The 19618-nt window shown below is 41.9% G+C and overlaps 1 pseudogene; it reads left to right on the top strand.

The window, feature by feature from the left end:
- Positions 1–18000: 18000 nt before the first annotated feature.
- On the top strand, positions 18001–19174 carry LOC129557931 (H/ACA ribonucleoprotein complex subunit 1 pseudogene; annotated as a pseudogene).
- The last annotated feature ends 444 nt before the right edge of the window (positions 19175–19618 follow it).

Here is a 19618-nt window from a genome sequence, read left to right as displayed (position 1 = left end):
CACACACTTTTGTTGACTATGAGTGCTACACCATTTCTTCTCTAGGGATTCTTTCCCACCGTAGTAGATAAAGTGTTCTTCTCAATTAAATTTGCCCATTCCAGTCAATTTTAATTCACTGATTCCTGAAAGGTTGGTGTTCACCGTTGACATCTCCTGTTTGATGAATTCCAAGTTAACTTGAGTCATGGACCTAACTTTCTAAGTTCCTATGCACTATTGTTCTTTACAGAGTGAGGCTTTACTTCCATCACCAGTCACTACCACAGCTGGGTGTTGTTTTTGCTCTGGCTTCATCTCTTCATTATTTTTGGAGTTACTTCTCCACTAATTTCCAGAAGCATATTAGAACACCTACCAACCTGGGGAGTACATCTTTCAATGTCCAATCTGTTTGCCTTTTCATACTGTTCCTGGTGTTTCAAGGCAAAATACTGAAGCTATTTGCAATTCACTTCTCCACTGGCCCACGTTTTGTCAGAACCCTCCATCATGACCCATCCATCCTGGAAGGCCCTACACAGCATGACTCATAGTTTCATTGCATTAGACAAAACTGTGATGCACTTCATCAGTTTGATTAGTTTTCTGTGATTGTGGTTTCCGTTACATCTGCTCTCTAAAGTATAAGTGTAAAAGACTCATAGAAGCTTTCTGATGGGAGGGACAGACTGTGAGTAAACCTGAGTCCTATTTAGATAGGTCGGGACATGTTCAGTAAAATTTTAATCCAATTTTCTTTTGGCGGGGTTTGGGGTGGGGGGCTGTATTCCAGCCCTGGTTTTTGAACTGAGTACAAACTCTGGTATGAATAATGAAAGTTATTGTGACCTTCTTAAAAATGACTGGTTCAAGCACTGTTGTATTCAGTGCCCCTCATCCTGCTGCAACCCACTTTCAGCCCACGCCTCTGCTGGAGATGCCTGGACACTCACAGACAAATCTGGCTCAGGCTCTTGTGGGGACATGGCTTCTTATTCTTGGCTCCACAAGTTTTTTTGTGCCCTCCAACAGTCTGCTTTAGTTCTTTGGAAGTTCTGTAATCAAATCCCACTGACCTTCAAAGTCAAATTTCCTGTGGGGTTCTCAAACCCTTTGCCAGACCCCCAGGTGTGGAAGTGTGCAGTGCTCCTAGAACTTCCTTAAGAATTTCTTCGGAATAATTATTTTTCAATTTGTGGATGTCTGCTAGCTGACTTTTTTGTGGATTGAATCTCAAACTCCTCCAAGAGGACATATGCCATAAACTGCATGACCCAGGTCTGTAGCAACCAGAGATGCTCTCCCCTGTCAGGCCACTGCTGACCCATGCCTCTGCAGAAGACAATCAATCACTGAAAGACAGTTCTGACTCTGTGTCTGCCAGTCTCTTCGTATTAGTGTACCAAATGTTTTCTGTGAGCCCTCTGAGTGTAGCTTGAAGGTATTGCTTCTAAACACATTATCACCCCTCCTACAGTCTTCTTGGGACTTCTCCGTCCCCCTTGGACATGGTGTATATCTTTTTGGTGGGACTTGACATTCTCTTGTCCATCATCATTCAGTAGAAACCTGCAAATTTGGAGCTCTCTTAGGAAAAGATAAGTGAACACCCTTCTACTTGGCCATCTTTGCTCCCTCACAGGCAAACACTGACAAAGGGAAAAAATCATATATTCCACAGCTCCACTTTCTTAACCTTTCTGCGCTGCCAGTTATATAAGGAGCATCTGGATGGATTGCATGCTCACACACTGTATCCGAGGATGCCTGTGGTTTAACGATGAAGGAGTCTACGTGATCATGTCATTTGTCACACATGATGCTATTATTGGCCACATCAGAGAGGGAGTGTGCTGCCTGATGGACTGGTCTGAAACATCTGTAGGCCAGGGCCTTCCTATAATGTGTAAAAATTCTCCAGTGCAGTAGGCTATCTTTCTGTTCCTTCTCCTTCCAGTCTCCTTCTGCTCGTTTCGGAAGGACCTTGACCTCTTCAAAGTCTTGGATCCTGTTATAGCCATCCCCACCATTTCCACAGGATACCCCACTTCCCACAGACTAAAGGGTCCAAAGGCTATGCTTTAAAATACCCATGCCATTGAATTTACACTGGGTGAGTACTCAAAGCTTCCCCATCTTCTTCCTGGTAGAAACACACACATGGCCCAAATTGTTAGATTCTTTATGTCTCTTGATGTAAACCCAGATTTGTGGACCCACTGTTCTGAATTGTCACTGGCCATTCTTTCTCATTCCTGTGCTGAACAGGAGCACCTCAGAGATGCATGGGCCAGTCTTCCCCAGTCTGTGGACACCTCGTGCCTCCTTCTGCTTGCTGCATGTCTCGTGATCTCTCACCTTCATCTCTAATACGAATGTGGTTGGACACACAGCCACCTACAGAAACACACATAAACACAGCCATGTCTACCCACGCATGTACACACAAATGTTCAAAGGCACAGGGAAACATCGCAAACAAGGAACATAGGTGTTTCTGTATCTGAAGAACCAGTGCTTCATATCAAATTTATAGATTTCCATATGTCTCCTAGGGAAGTCTGCATTCTGATCTCCAATATGAAATATAGAGGAGTCCAAATTCCAAAGTGGAGAATTAGCACTGGGGATTGAATACAGTCAATACAGAGCAATTCACATTTCATGGATGAAATTCTATTTTGATATATATTTGAGAATTACGACAAACTCTAAACTTGATGAAGAAACTGTGGGGCACTGATTTCATTTTTTGCAAGAGAGATCATTCCAACTCCATACTGGTTCTCCATATCTTTAGAAAACCAGTGCCAAAATTTTCATATGGGAAATATACAGAATTCCACATTAAATGCCAGAAAACCACCATGCAGATTTTCATACACGAGTAATAGAGAATTCCACATTTCACATAAGAAAAATAGCATCCAGATTTTCCTAGAGTGAAATAAAAAAATGCAAGTATCACGGAGTAATACTGGTATCACTATATTTGCATCTAAAAATATAGCTAATTCTAAACAAAGATCATGGCATCTGGTCCCATCACTTCATGGGAAATAGATGGGAAAACAGTGGAAACGGTGTCAGACATTATTTTTTGAGATCCAAAATCACTGCAGATGATGACTGGAGCCAAGAAATTAAAATATTCTTACTCCTTGGAAGGAAAGTTATGACCAACTTAGATAGCAAATTAAAAAGCAGAGACATTACCTTGCCAACAAAGATCCATCTAGTCAAGGTTATGGTTTTTCCCGTGGCCATGTATGGATGTGAGTGTTGGACTGTGAAGAAAGCTGATCGCCGAAGAATTGATGCTTTTGAACTGTGGTGCTGGAGAAGACTCTTGAGAGTCCCTTGGACTGGAAGGAGAGCCAACCGGGCAATTCTAGATGAGATCAATCCTGGGTGTTCATTGGAAGGACTAATGCTAAAACGGAAAATCCAGTACTTTGGCCAACTCATGCGACGAGTTGACTCACTGGAAAAGAGTCTGATGCTGGGAGAGATTGAGGGCGGGAGGAGACGGGGACGACAGAGAATGAGATGGCTGGATGGCATCACTGACTCGATGGACATGAGTTTGAGTGAACTCCAGGAGTTGATGATGGACAGAGAGGCCTGGCATGCTGTGATCCATGGGGTCTCAAAGAGTTGGACACGACTGAGCAACTGAACTGAACTGAACTGATACTTAAGTTCATATAAGTTCAGTCTCTCGGTCACGTCCAACTCTTTTTGATCCCATGGACTGCAAAATGCCACACTTCCCTGTCCAGCAGCAATTCCTGGAGCATTCTTAAACTCTTGTCCATCGAGTCGGTGATGCCATTCAACCATCTCATCCTCTGTCATCCTCTTCTCCTCCTGCATTCAATGTTTCCCAGGATCTTTCATGATGAGTCAATTATTTGCATTAGGTGAACAAAATTGGAGTTTAAGCTTCAGAATAAGTCCTTCCAATGAATATTCCTTGCTGATTTCCTTTAACCTCCTTGCTGTCCAAGAGACACTAAATAGTGTTCACCAATAGCCCAATTTAAAAGCATCAATTCTGCACTCAGTTATCTTTAGAGTCCAAATCTCACATCTGTACATGACTACCAAAAAAATCTTATGCTTTGATTAGGTGGACCTTTGTTGGCAAAGCAATGTCTCTGCTTTTCAATATGCTGACTAGGCAGGTCATAACTCTCCTTCCAAGGAGCAAGTGTCTTTTAATTTCATGGCTGCAGTCACCATCTGCAGTCATTTTGGAGCCCCACAACAAAATAAAGTCTCTCTCTGTTTCCATTGTTGCTCCATCAGTTTCCCAAGCAGAGATGGAACCAGTTGTAATTATCTTAGTTTTCTGAATGTTGAGTTTTAAGTGAACACTGAACTCCTCTTTCTCTTTCACCAAGAGGCCTTTTAGTTCTTCTTTACTTTCTGCCACAAATGTATCATCTACCTTTCTGAGGTTATTGATATTCCTCCCAGAAACCTTGATTCAAGCTTTGCCTCATGCAGCCTGGAATTTCACATGTTGCACACCACCTAGAAGGTAACTAAGCAGGGTGACAATATGAAGCCTTGGCATAATCCTTTCCTGATTTGAAAGCACCCTGTTGTCCATGTCCAGTTCTAACTGCTGCTTCTTGACCTGGATACAGATCTCTCAGGAGGCAGGTCAGGTGGTCTGGTATTCCCAACATTTTAATCCACAATTTACTGTTATCCACACTGTCAAAGGCTTTGGTATAAACAATGAAGCAGACATACATGTTTTTTTTTTTTTTTTCCTCCTGGAGATCTCTTGCTCTTTTGATAAGATCACGGATGCTGGCAATTTGATCTCTGTTTCCTCTGCCTGTTCTAAATCCTGCTTGAAGTTCATGGCTCATGTACTGTTCAAGCCTGTCCTGGGGAATTTTTAGTATTACTTTGCTACTTTTTGAGTTAAGGCCAATTGTGAATTAGTGTGAACAATTTATGTCATTGTCTTTCTTTGGAATGGAATAAAGACTGAATATTTCCAGTCCTGTGGCCACTGCTTAGTTTTCCAAATTCCTTGCATATTGAGTGTAGCACTTTGAGACAATCATTTTTCAGGCTATGAAATAGCTGAACTGATGGAATAGGGAATTCCATCAGTTCCACTAGATCTGTTCATAGTTTAATTTCATAAGGTTGACTTGACTTCATATTCCAAGAAGTCTGGCTCTAGGTGAATGATCACATCTTCGAGGTTATCTGGGTCATGAAGATCCTGTTAATATAGTTCTTTTGTGTAACCTTGCCACTTCTTCTTAATATCTTCTGCTTCACTGAGGTCCATGCAATTTCTGTCATTTATGTTGAACATCTCTGCATTAAATGATTCCTTAGTATCTCTAATTTTCTTGAAGCAGTTTCTGCTCTTTCACATTCCATTATTTTCCTCTATTTCTTTCCACTGATCACTGAAGAAGGCTTTCTTATCACTCCTTCCTATTCCTTGGAACTTTGCATTCAGATTGTTATATCTTTAGTTTTCTCCTTTGATTTAGCTTCTTTTCTTTTCTCATCTATTTGTAAGGCATCTTCAGCAAATCAAATTGCGTTTTTGTATCAGTTTTTCTTGAAGAGGTTCTTGATCATTGCCTATTGTACAATGTCACAATCCTATGACAGTCGTTCATCAGGCATTCTTTGTATCAGGTCTAATCTCTTGAATCTATTTGTCACTTTCACCCTGTAAACATAAGAGATTTTATGTAGGACATACCTGAATGTCTAGTGGTTTTCCCTGCTTTCTTCATTTTAACTCTTGCTTTGGCAATAAGGAGTTCATGATCTGAGTCACTGTCCACTCCGTCTTGCTTTGCTGACTCTACAGATCTTCTGAATCTTTGGCTGTGAAGAAAAAAATCCATCTGATTTCAGTTTTAACCATATGATGACGTACATTTGTAGTATCCTCTCGTGTTTCCAGAAGAGGGTGCTTGCTATGAGCAGTGTGTTCTGTTGGAAAATCTCTGTTAGCCTTTTGAAGACTTCATTTTGCACTCCAAGGTCAAATTTGCCTGTTACCCTCAGGTATCTCTTGACTTCCTACTTTTGCATTCCATTCCCCTGTGATGCAAATGTCATCTTTCTTGTCTGTTAGTTCTAGAAAGTCTTGTAAGTCTTCATAGAATTGTTCCATTTCAGCTACTTCAACATGACTGGTCAGGGCACAGACTTGGATTACTGTGCTATTGAATGGGTTCCCTTGGAAAAAACAGATCATTCCATTTTTTTTTTTTTTTTTTAGATTGCCACGAAATACTACATTCCAGACACTTTTGTTGCCTATGATGGCTACTCCATTTCTTCTGAGGGATTCTTTCCCACTGTAATAGACATAATGGTCATCTGAGTTAAATTCATCCATTCCCATCCATTTTAGTTCACTGATTCCTAAAATGTCAATGTTTATTCACTATTGACATTGCCTTTTTGACCCATTCCTATTCGTGGACCTAACCTTTAAATTTCCTATGCAATCTTGCTCTTTACAGCATCGGGGAGTTCTTTTATCACTAGTCACATCTGCAACTGGGAATTGTTTTTGCTTTAGCTCCATCACTTCATTCTTTTTGGAGTTTCTTCAGCACTGATCTCCTATATCATATTAGGCAGCTATCAACCTTGGAGTTCGTCTTTCAGTATGCTATATTTTGCCTTTCCATGCTGCTCATGGAGTTCTTCAGGCAGGAATACTGACGAGGTTTTCCGTTCCCTTCTCCAAGGACCACGATTTGTCAGAATCCATTACCATGACCCGTCCATCTTGGGTAGCCCTACAGGCATGGTGCATAGTTTCATTGAGTGAGTTAGACAAGGCTGTGTCCCATGTCATCAGCTTGGTTAGCTTTCTGAGATTATGGTTTTCATTCGATCTGCCTTCTGATGGATAAGATCAAGAGGTTGTGGAAGCTTCCTGATGGGAACGACTGACTAAGGGAAACTGGTTCTTGATCTGATGGGTTGGGCCATGCTCAGTTCAGTGCAGTTCAGTGTCTCAGTCATTGTCATATCTTTGTGACTGTATGCACTGCAGCATGCCAGTACTCCCTGTCTATCACCAATTTATTGAGTTTACTCAAACTCATGTTCATTAAGACTTTGATGCTCTCCAATCATCTCATCTTCTGTCTACTGTTATCTTCCCACCTTGAGCCTTTCCCAGCATCAGGGTCTTTTCCAGTGAGTCAGTTCTTCACACCAGGTGGCCAAAGTATTGGAGTTTCAGCTTCAGCATCAGTCCTTCCATTGCATATTCCGGACTGATTTCCTTTAGGATGGAATGCTAGGATCTCCTTGCCATCCAAAAGACTCTCAACCTCTTCTCCAACATCACAGTTCAAAAGCATTCATTCTTTGGTGCTCAGCTTTCTTTATAGTCCAAATCTCCCATCCATACATGACTACTTGAAAAACCATAACTTTGACTAGACAGAAATATTTTGGAAAGTAATCACTCTTTCATCAAGGGGCTCTTTAGTTCGTGTTCCCTTTCTGCCATAAATATAGTGCCATCTCCAGATAGGAGATTATAGATATTTCACCTGGCTATCTTGATTCAGGCGTGTGCTTATGCAACCAGGCATTTCGCATGATGTAATCTGCATTTAATTTACATAACCAGAATGTCAGTATACAGCCTTGACGTACTCCTTTCCCGTTGGATTCAGATTGTTGTTCCATTTACAGTTCTAACTGTTGCGTCTTGACGTGCATACAGATTTTTCAGGAGGCAGGTCAGTTGATCTGGTATTATCATCTCTTGAGGAATTTTCCATAGTTTGTTGTGACCCATAGTCAAAGGCTTTGTTATAGTCAATGATGCAGAAGTAAACTTTTTTCTTGTGGAACTCACTTCCTGTGTTGCTGATCCAAAATATATTGTCAATTTGATCCCTGGTTCCTCTGCCTTTTAAAAATCAAACTTGAACACCTGGAAGTTCACGATTTATGTACTGTTGAAGCCTGTTCTGGAGAATTTCGATCATTACTCTGCTAGTGTATAAGATGATTGCAATTGTGTGGTAGTGTGAACATTCTTTGGTAATGGCTTTCTTTGAGATTAAAATGAAAACTGACCTTCTCCTTGTAATTATGGTTCATTAATATGTGTATATTACAAAAATCATCCCAATATCGATTATGTTTATCGTCAACTTAATTTTTTTGAACTAAATTATGGAAAAGAAGTAAAGAAGAAAAAAGAATTCTACTCGGTGCTCTCTATTGACCTAAATGTAAAGGAAGTCTAAAAATTCAGGGATTTATGTACACATAAGCATCATTCATTTTAATATATTACAAAAAACTAAGATAAGGTTGTATAATTTTTACAAAATAAAATTGCTTAAAGCAATATTACAAGTCTACTGTAACTCAAGTAGTGAACAAATAAATATTGCCACCATTTGCAATACTTTGGTCCTTGAGAACATGATGGTAAGTAAAATATTTCAGTTACAAGGTGACAGAAAATTTAATCACGTGATGTTGTTAATTAAAATATGTGACTTTAGAAAAAGTGAGATGAAAGTGGTTCCAAGAGCATATTCAAAATGGACCATGGTTGTTCAAGTTACCAACTTGTATCATAGGTCAAATATTTCATCAAGGAAGATGTTCTAATAAAGACAGAACGGACATAGATCTGCAGATCTTAGCTCAAGATTATTAGTGAAGTTGGAAATACAACTCCAACCACAGTCACACTCTCAATGGAGTAGAGTAGAATATATATTGTTCCCATTGCTCAGGGCCATCTAGGCCTTCTACCCTTGGGCTGCGTAGTGAATGGTGGAGCTTTGGAACAGGCAAAAGGCTGTGTATTGCAGAGGCCCAGATCCCTTTATGGAGCCATTCACTGGCCTTCACCAGGTTCAAAGCAGTAGCCAACATGTCCGATGCTCACCTCCAAGACCTAATGGTTGTGGGAAACTGTAGGGGTAACAGTCTATGACACCGAACCCCTTTTTGGATAGTATAAGGAGGCCAAGAGCCAACTGTGTTTCGGGCACCTGACTCCCCCATTAAAATGCTTCTCCATCAGCTGGGACAGGGCACTGATGGAAGAACCAAGACCAGACGTTGAGATCTAGCCTGCGCCCAGACAGGATAACCAGCCTTCAGAGGGAAACCCTCCTCGTAACCAGGATGTTGGATGATGAAAGTCATTTTAGGATACTTCCTTTCAGGTTACGGATTGATATTTGCTTCAGTACAGGTTTACAGAAACAGTAATACCTGACCATGACCTTACCTCAGTAACAGGATCTGACAGCAAGATGTTTGAAACACCATCACAACCCACACTTACCTTTCCTCTAAGTGAGCTGTGTTGAAAGCTGAGGAGTTTGCTGTAATTAAAGGCATAAGCCACACATCTTGCATTGTTCTGCAATGAAAACCTCTAGTATTTAAACTCCAATCTTTGGAAATAACTTAGTCTAATAATAGGTATTTATTAGCAGCAGCGTCTTATGCCTCAGTAATATCTTATGTCTCATCAAGTGGATGAGAGAGTGCCTCATTTCAAAACCACTTTCTCTCATTAGTCTATGAGAAGTTTATCCTTTTTCCAGTATAAAACAGATTAGCTGGTGCACTGGAATGAACCAGAGGGATGGGAAGGGGAGGGAGGTGGCAGGGGAGTCAAGATGGGGAAAATATGTACACCCGGGACGGATTCATGTAAATGTATGGCAAAACCAGTACAACATTGCAATCAGCCTACAATTAAAATAAGTACATTTAAAATAATAATAATAATAGAGGTGCACGGGAAGATGGCGGAGGTATAGGACGGGTCGACCACTTTCTCCCCCACAAAATCAGCAAAAGAACATTTGAACACTGAGTAAATCCCACAAAACAACTTCTGAATACCGGCAGAGGATATCAGGAACCCAGAAAAGCAGGCCATAGTCTTCAAAAGGAGGTAGGAAAGAGTATAAAAGATAAAAAGAGAGGAAAAAGAGGGAGGAACGGAGCTCCATCATGGGAAGGGAGGCTTAAAAAAAAAAAAAAGAGAGAAGTTTCCAAACACCTGGAAACACTCATGGGTGAGTCTGTGGCGAGCCTTGGAACCTCAGAACCCCACATAACTGGGAGAAAAAAAGACATGAATAATTAAAACCTACAGACTAAGTGCCCAGAGGAAACTCTCAGTGCAGAAGCGGCTCAGGCGCCTACACCCCCCAACTAGCAGTTAGGGGCTGGGAAGGGAGGCGAGACAGCAGCACTTAGAGAGAGGACCGGACTGGGCCTGAATGCCGTGAGGGCAAGCTGAGGGTGTTAACGGGAGGCAGTTAAGCAGACTCTGCCAGCCCCGCTCACAGAACAAAGGACTGAGCAGAGCAAGCCAGCTGCAGGCGGCCCATTTCCCAGCCCCCACTGGTACAGGCAGTGTGGGCGGCCAGCACTGGAAGGGGCAACTGAGGCCCCAGAAAGTCTTCCCATACCAAACTGCCATCAGGTTTCATTGCTAACCAAGACTTCTTGGGTTCAGGCCGGTCGATATCCGCCTGAGAAAGCGTGCCGGTTGTACACCCAGAAAACCGAGTGGCAGGGACCGGGAAGGCGATAAGTCGCTGCGACTGTGCTCACCAAATGCCTGGTCACCTGAGCTGCTTGGACCAGGGAAGGCACAAAACTAAGGCACAGTCAAGTCTGTACCTTCGTGGAGTACCCAAGGACCTGTACCTGAGCCGCTCAGACAAGGGAAGAGCATGCAACCCAATGCCGGCCGCGGACATCTCCCGGCAGAGTGACCTAGAGCCTTAGCCACATAAACAGGGAAAGCACACACCCCACAAGTGGGAGCATTCCCAGAGTAGTCGAGACACTGCAAGCACTCCCCACAGACGCCAGTGATATTTGTTAGCAACGTTCCTCCCTCCCCACAACAGGACTGAACAGGAGAGCCGGAAAAAAAGTGTCCACCACTGCCTCCTGGTGTCAGGACAGGAATTAGACACTGAAGAGACCAGCAAACATAAGAGCTTTTACAACAGAAGGAACTGCCTTGGAAGTAATAGAGGGAGAAGCCTTGAGCCTACTGCAAGAATAAGACTGAAAACCAGAGGCAGAGGCTTAAGTCCAAATCCTGAGAACACCAGAGAACTCCTGTTCCAGGGAATATTAACTGATAAGTGCTCATCAAATTCCTCCATATATACACTGAAACCAGGCACCAACAAAGGATCAACAAGTTTCAGTGAAAGACATACCACGTAAATGCTCTGGCAACACAGAATGGAACTGAGCTTCAATATACACGCTGTTCAAAGCCACTCCAAACCCACTGACATCTCAAACTCATTATTGGACACTTCATTGCACTCCAGAAAGAAGAAATCCAGCTCCACCCACCAGAACACTGACACAAGTTTCCCTAACCAGGGAACCTTGACAAGTCACCCATCCAAACCCACACAGAACGAGGAAACTACATAATAAAGAGAACTCCACAAACTGCCAGAAGACAGAAAGGCCACCCCAAGCACAGCAATATAAGCAAGATGAAGATGCAGAGAAATACCCAGCAGGTAAAGAAACAGGATAAATGCCCACCAATACAAACAAAAGAGGAAGGACATAGGTAACTTACCTGATAAAGAATTTCAAATTTTAATTGTGAAAATGATTCAAAATCTGGAAAGCAAAATGGAATAAAGATAAATAAAGTGCAGAAAAGGATTGAGAAGATGAAAAAATATTTAATAAGGAGTTCAGTTCAGTTCAGTCGCTCAGTCGTGTCCGACTCTCCGCGACCCCATGAATCACAGCATGCCAGGCCTCCCTGTCCATCACCAACTCCCGGACTACACTCAAACTCATGTCCACAGAGTCGGTGATGCCATCTACCCATCTCATTCTCCGTTGTCCCCTTCTCCTCCCGCCCCCAACCTTTCCCAGCATCAGAGTCTTTTCCAGTGAGTCAACTCGTCGCATGAGGTGGCCAAAGTATTGCAGTTTCAGCTTTAGCATCAGTCCCTCCAATGAACATCTAGGATTGATCTCCTTTAGAATGGACTGGTTGGATCTCCTTGCAGTATAAGGGACTCTCAAGAGTCTTCTCCAACACCACAGTTCAAAAACATCGATTCTTCGGCTATCAGCTTTCTTCGCAGTCCAACTCTCACATCCATACATGACCACGAGAAAAACCATAGCCTTGACTAGACGGACCTTGGTTGGCAAAGTAATGTCTCTGCTTTTTAATATACTATCAAGGTTGGTCATAACTTTCCTTCCAAGGAGAAAGCGTCTTTTAATTTCATGGCTGCAATCAGCATCTGCAGTGATTTTGGAGCCCAAAAAAATAAAGTCTGACACTGTTTCCACTGTTTTTCCATCTATTTCCCATGAAGTGATGGGACCAGATGCCATGATCTTTGTTTTCTGAATGTTGAGCTTCAAGCCAACGTTTTCACTCTCCTCTTTCACTTTCATCAAGAGGCTTTTGAGTTCCTCTTCACTTTCTGCCATAAGGGTAATGTCATCTGCACATCTGAGATTATTGATATTTCTCCCAGCAATCTTGATTCCAGCTTGTGCTTCTTCCAGCCCAGCGTTCCTCATGATGTACTCTGCATATAAGTTAAATAAGCTTAGGGTTTACTATCTGTTTCATTGGTTTTAATCCCAATATTGTGCCAATTGCATGCCATGTTTAAAACTATAGATTTTTATACAGACTGAAGTGAGGAAACCTGAGTCCTGCAGCTCAGTTTTTCTATCTTCAGTTTGCCTGGTTATTAAAGTCTTTGTGTTTTCATCAAGTTGTAAAGACTTTCTTGTTTTTGTTGTTCTATTTCTGTGGAAAATGTCATTGGTAATTTTATCATGGTGACATTGCATCTGTAAACTATTCTTTATCGTGTAGCCATTTTCACATATTGATTTTTATCGTCCAACGAATAGTATATCTCTCATTCCATTTGTGTCATCTCTGATTTGTCTCATTCATACCTTTTTCTTTTCGGGCCACAATTCTTTTCTCTGGTTAGGCAGGGGATTCCCAAGGATTCTATTTTTCTTGTTACAATGGTGAATCAGATTGTTTCCTTAATTTTTTTTTTTTGTTTGTTTTCAATTGTTATTTATAGGAATGTAGGAGATTTCTTCCTGTTTATTTCTTTTCCCAACAACTTCCATAAAGTCCTTGTCTATTAATTTTCTGGTGCAATCTTAGAAGTCACTGAAACAGTAACTTTTGTCAGCAAACAGTGATAGTTTTACGTCTTGTTTTTCAGTTTGCTGTTTTTTTTTTTTTTTTTTCCTTCACTGATTGCTGTAGCTAGGAGTCACAAGATTATTTTGAAAAACTGGTGAGTGTAGCAAACTTTGTCTTTTTCACAAACTTAGGCAACATGCTTTCAGTTTCCTCCTCTGAAAAACATCGTAGTGCTGGGTTTATTCATACATGACCTTTATTAAGTTGAAGATGATCCTCTCTGTTCCCACTTCTTTTACAGCGTTTTTCATAAATGAGTCTTTAATATTGTCAAAGGTGTTTTCTGCATCTGTATCTTAGATGTTTTCAAGACCTCTTCTTGGAAACATTTATTATCTTTCATTGTTCTTTTTCCTCTGGCCACCTGATGCAAAATGCTGTCTCATTAGAGAATGTTCTAATATTGGGAAAAATTGAAGGCAAAAAGAGAAGTGTGTAGCAGATGATGAGAAGGTTAGATAACATCACAAACCCTATGGACATGAGTCTGAACAAATTCTGGGAGATAGGGAAGGTAAGACTGATGGGACATAGTCCATGGGGTGGCAAAGGGATTTGCATAAATAACTGACTGAAAAATAATAGCAAAACATTATTTCCTGTTATTGACAGTAGCAGTTATTTGTGACTACTTCATTTTCTATCCCACTATACCCTATCTATCGATGTGAGAGTTGGACTGTGAAGAAACTGATCGCTGAAGAATTGATGCTTTTGAATTGTGGTGCTGGAGAAGACTCTTGAGAGTCTCCTGTACTGCAAGGAGATCCAACCAGTCCATTCTAAAGGAAATAAAACCTGCGTGTTCATTGGAAGGGCTGAAGCTGAAACTCCAATACTTTGGCCACCTCATGAGACGAGTTGTCTCACTGGAAAAGACTCTGATGCTGGGAAAGTTTGAGGGCAGGAGGAAACGGGGACGACAGAGAATGAGATGGCTGGATGGTATCACAGACTCTGTGGACATGAGTTTGAGTGAACTCCAGGAGTTGGTGATAGACAGGTAAGCCAGGCGTGCTGTGATTCATATAGAGAGTCAGACACGACTGAGCGACTGAACTGAACTGAACTGATACCCTATGTATATATCATTTGCACTAATTTCACCACGTTATTCAGACAGATTTGCTGCCATTATTGTCCCCCAAATGGTCCAAAATATATGTGATTTCTCAACTACACATGATCCAGTCGTCTCCTAACCATGCTCCAGCATCCATTTATGTTCCCAAGGAACTCTCTACCTTGCTACAGCCAAAGAAAATTGTCACTCACTAGCTAAGCCATACGCTAGAAAGCAAATTCTTGAGAATAAATACCCTTTCCGGATTCTGTATTCTAACTTTGTCTCAGTCTTCACATTGTTCGTTTAAGTCTCATTTCTTCAGTCACACTGAAGTTTCAGTCTGTGTTCTCTTCTTCTCAGTCTCACTGTCTGTGCAGACACTATTCTTCTGTTTTCCTTGATTTTCCTTTTTTTTATTAATGTCTATGAGATGTTATTTTAAATTCCTCTGGAAACTTTTTTCACTTTACAGATCATTTTGAGATTTTAATTTTAGATTAACCTGATTGATGTGCTTTGATAGACTGTCCTCTCCAAAGGGATAAATTATGACAATCCACATCTATTTTAGCTTGTGGCTTACTCACCTATATTCAGCAGTAAAGGACTGTATTTGAATAAGACAACCTGAATGGGTGTGCAACTTAGTCACTGAGTCATGCCCAACTCTGAAATCTCATGTACTACAGCCCATCAGGCTCATCTATCCATGGGTTTTCCAGTCAAAGATACTGGAGTGGGTTGCATTTCCTTCTTCAGGACAACATGAACAGTGTAACTAATAGGAAATGAAAATTTTAACTTATAAAATTTAATAAATTCTGAACTTAAAGAGTTAATTCCCTCCAAAGAAAGAAAGTATCTTGATGGGAAGTTAAAATCACCAACTTTTGTTGTCTATCCCAAAATCAGGTAAAGAAAAAAATCATCAGCTTCTCGGAAAAGCGTATTTTTCAATTATTAATATGGCTAAGGAATATATATATATATATATATTTGTATATATATATATATATACAAAAAGAAATCTCAGAGATCTATGTCTTAGACAGAAATTAGAGGCAGGAGGAAGGAACAAGATGACGGAGGAGTAGGACAGCGAGACCACTCTTTCCCCAACAAATTCATCAAAAGAACATTTGAACCCTGGAGTAAAGTCCAGAAAACAATTTCTGAATGCTGGCAGAGGACATCAGGCACCCAGAGAAGCAGCCCATTGTCTTCGAAAGGAGGATAGGAAAAAACATAAAAGATAAAAAGAGAGACAAAGAAGTAAGGATGGAGCTCCATCCTGGGAAGGGTAGCCTTAAAAAGAGAGAAGTTTCCAAACACCAGGAAACACTCTCTCTGGTCAATCTGTGGTGAGCCTTGGAACCTCAGAGGGCCACATAACATTTTTTTTTTTTTAAGATTTTTTAAAACCCACAGATTACCCACCAAACTGTAACTCTCAGCGGAGAAGCAGTGCAGAAGCCTGCATACACCATTAGCAAGTGGGGGCTGGGCAGGGAGGAGCCAGCTGAACTGCTTAGAGTAAGGACTGGGCTTGAATGCCGAGAGGGCAATCTGAGAGAACTGGGGATAGCAAAGCAGCCTGGGATAGCTTCCCCACGACAAGGTGGAAAGCTCTAACCTAAGACTCCACCAGCCCCACTCACAGAACAAAGGACTGAGCAGAGCAAGCTGGCTGCAGTCGGCCCATCACCCATCCCCCTCTGAGACAGGCAAGGGAGGGCAGCCAGAGCCCGAGGGGGCAATCGCGGCCCCAGAAATTCATTCAATACCAAATTGCAGGCAGGCTTCATTGCTAATCAAGACTTCTTGGGCTCGGGCCAGTCGATATCTGCCTGAGAAGGTGCACTGATTGTACACCCAGAAAACCAAGTGGCAGGGACTGGGGAGGTGATAACTCACAGCGACCATGCTCGCCAAACACCTGATCACCTGAGCTGCTCCGACCAGGGAAGGCACAAAACAAGTCTGTGCCTTTGGGGAGTACCCGAGAACCTAAACTTGAGCCGCTCAGACATGTGAAGTGCATACAACCCAGAGAAGCCTTGGACAGTTCCCGGCAGAGCAACCTAGAGCCTGTGCAGTGTAGACTGGGACAGCACAGACGCTGTGAGCAGGGTCAAACCCAGTGTGGCTGAGACGCTGCGAGCACTCCCCACAGATTCCAGAGATATTTGTCTGCAGCATTCCTCCCTTCCCAGAACGGGACTGAACAACTGAGCCTTTAAAAAGTGTCCACCCGCACCCTAGTGTCAGGGCAGAAATTAGACACTGAAGAGACCAGCAAACAGAAGCTAAAACAGAGGGAACCACCTTGGAAATGACAGATAGAGTAGTCTAGAGGCTACTCCAAGAATAAGAACAAAAACCAGAGGCAAGAGGCTTAAGCCCAAATCCTGAAAACACCAGAGAACTCCTTACTCCAGGGAACACTAATCGATAGAAGCTCATTAACCGTCTTCATACCTACACTAAAACCAAGCACCACCCAAGGGTCAACAAGTTCCAGAGCAAGACATACCACGCAAATTCTCCAGCAACACAGGAAAATAGCCCTGAGCTTCAATATACAGGCTGCCTAAAGTCACTCCAAACTCACTGACATCTCATAACTCATTACTGGACACTTCATTGCACTCCAGAGAGAAGAAATCCACCTCCATCCACCAGAACACAGATACAAGTTTCCCTAACCAGGGAACCTTGATAAGTCACCTGTCCTACCCCACACACAGAGAGGAAACTACATAATAAAGAGAACTCCACAAACGGCCAGAAGAGGGAAAGGCCACCCCAAGCAAAGCAATATAAGCAAGATGAAGAGGCAGAGAAATACCCAGCAAGTAAAGGAACAAGATAAATGCACAACAACACAAACAAAAGAGAAAGATATAGGGAAAATACCTGATAAAGGATTTCGAATTTTGGTGGTGAAAATGATTCAAAATCTTGAAAGCAAAATGGAGTTACAGGTAAATAACCTGGAGGAAAGGATTGAGAAGATGGAAGAAAGGTTTAATAAGGACTTAGAGGAAATAAAAGAGTCAATATACAATGAATAATGCAATAGATGAGATCAGAAACAGTCTGGAGGGAACAAACAGTAGAATAACAGAAGCAGAAGACAGGATAAGTGAGTTAAAAGATAGAATTGTAGAAATAAATGAAACAGAGAATAAAAAAGAAAAACGAATTAAAAGAAATGAGGACAATATTAGAGACCTCTGGGACAATAAGAAACTCTCTGACATTCGAATCATAGGTGTCCCAGAAGAGAAGACAAACAGAAAGACTATGAGAGAATACTAGAGGAAATAATAGTTGAAAACTTCCCTAAAATGGGGAAAGAAATAATCACCCAATCCAAGAAACCCAGAAAGTCCCCAACAGGATAAACCCGAGGCAAAATACTCCAAGAAGCATATTAATCAAATTAACAAAGGTCAAACACAAAGAACAAATGTTAAAAGCAGCAAGGGAAAAGCAGCAAATAAAACACAAGGGTATTCCCATAAGGATAACAGCTGATCTTTCAACAGAAACTCTTCAGGCCAGTAGGGAATGACAAGACATACTTAAAGTGATAAAAGAAAATAACCTATAGCCCAGATTACTGTACCCAGCGAGGATCTCATTCAAATATGAAGGAGAAACCAAAAGCTTTACAGAAGTAAAGCTGATTGTCGTAAAGTAACGGTTGATGTTGAGATATTGCTGATACCCTTCCAGCATTGAAGGCTCTTTCGGACTGGCGACAGTGTACCTGCTTCCGCAGGTGCCTGGCCTTTTTCTAAACCAGTTATTCGAGTTTCTAGGTGATTCCCGCCCCGCTTCAGGTTTGTCCCGGTACGGTGGCCGAAGAGGCTCGTGTGAGGCGGAAGTACCGGGCGGGTGGGTGTGAGCGCCCGCGCCTGAGCTGCACGTGGCGCTGGTAGGAGCGAACATGTCTTTTCGAGGCGGAGGTCGCGGAGGATTTAATCGAGGTGGCGGCTTTGGTCGAGGCGGCAGCGGCAACAACCACTTCCGAGGAGGAGGCGGCGGTAATTTCCGAGGCGGCGGCGGCAGAGGAGGATTCGGACGAGGGGGTGGCCGCGGAGGCTTTAACAAAGGCCAAGACCAAGGACCTCCAGAACAAGTAGTTTTACTAGGAGAGTTCCTGCACCCTTGTGAGCATGACATAGTGTGTAAATGTACCACAGATGAAAATAAAGTACCTTATTTCAATGCTCCAGTTTATTTAGAAAACAAAGAACAAATTGGAAAAGTGGATGAAATATTTGGACAGCTTAGAGATTTTTATTTTTTAGTTAAATTATCAGAGAACATGAAAGCATCTTCCTTTAAAAAACTACAGAAGTTTTACATAGATCCATATAAGCTGCTGCCGTTGCAGAGGTTTCTACCTCGACCTCCTGGTGAAAAGGGACCTCCAAGAGGCGGTGGCAGGGGAGGTCAAGGAGGAGGAAGAGGCAGAGGTGGCAGAGGTGGTAGAGGTGGTGGTTTTAGAGGCGGAAGAGGAGGTGGAGGTTTCAGAGGAGGAAGAGGGGGTGGTGGTTTCAGAGGAAGAGGACATTGAGTGCAACAGTTGACAGAAACTTCACCAGTTGACTTATACATTAACGTCATAATCTACTTCAGTGGATCAGAAACTTGTTTCTTGAGCAAATTTTGAAGAACTGGTCATTTTGGGACACTGGAGCTAAAATGTCAACGTCATGCAAAAAAGAGTGCGGCAGAACAGTCAACTTTGTTTCAAAAGAGTATGAATAAGCGTTTTAACATTTTGTACAATGTTCGGAACTTTGTGGGTGTTTAATAAAGGTACAGCTTTTATTTGGAGCATATTCGAATTTTGTAAATAAAGTGTTTAATTTCTTTAAAAAAAAAAAAAAAAGCTTTACAGACAAGCAAAAGCTGAGATAATTCAGCATCACCAAACCAGCCCTCCAGAAATACAAAAAGATCTTCTCTAGACAGGAAACACAGAAAGGGTATATAAACTTGAACCCAAAGCAATAAAGAAAATGACTATTGGATCATCAGTTCAGTTCAGTTTAGTCGCTCAGTCGTGTACGACTCTCCGCTACCCCATGAATCACAGCACGCCAGGCCTCCCTGTTATCAATAATTACCTTAAACGTAAATGGTTTGAATGCCCAAACCAAAAGACAAAGTCTGGCTTATATGTTGTCTACAAGAGACCCACTTCAAAACGAGGGACACATACAGACTGAAAGTGAAGGGCTGGAAAAAGTTCTTCCATGCAAATTGAGACCAAAAGAAAGCAGGAGTAA

The sequence above is a fragment of the Moschus berezovskii genome, chromosome Y, assembly GCF_049115385.1.
Source record: "Moschus berezovskii isolate FMDL1 chromosome Y, NW_MosBer_1.0, whole genome shotgun sequence".
NCBI lineage: Eukaryota > Metazoa > Chordata > Mammalia > Artiodactyla > Moschidae > Moschus > Moschus berezovskii.
The sequence above is the reverse complement of the archived record's forward strand: the minus strand, read 5'-3'. Positions and strand labels throughout refer to the sequence as shown.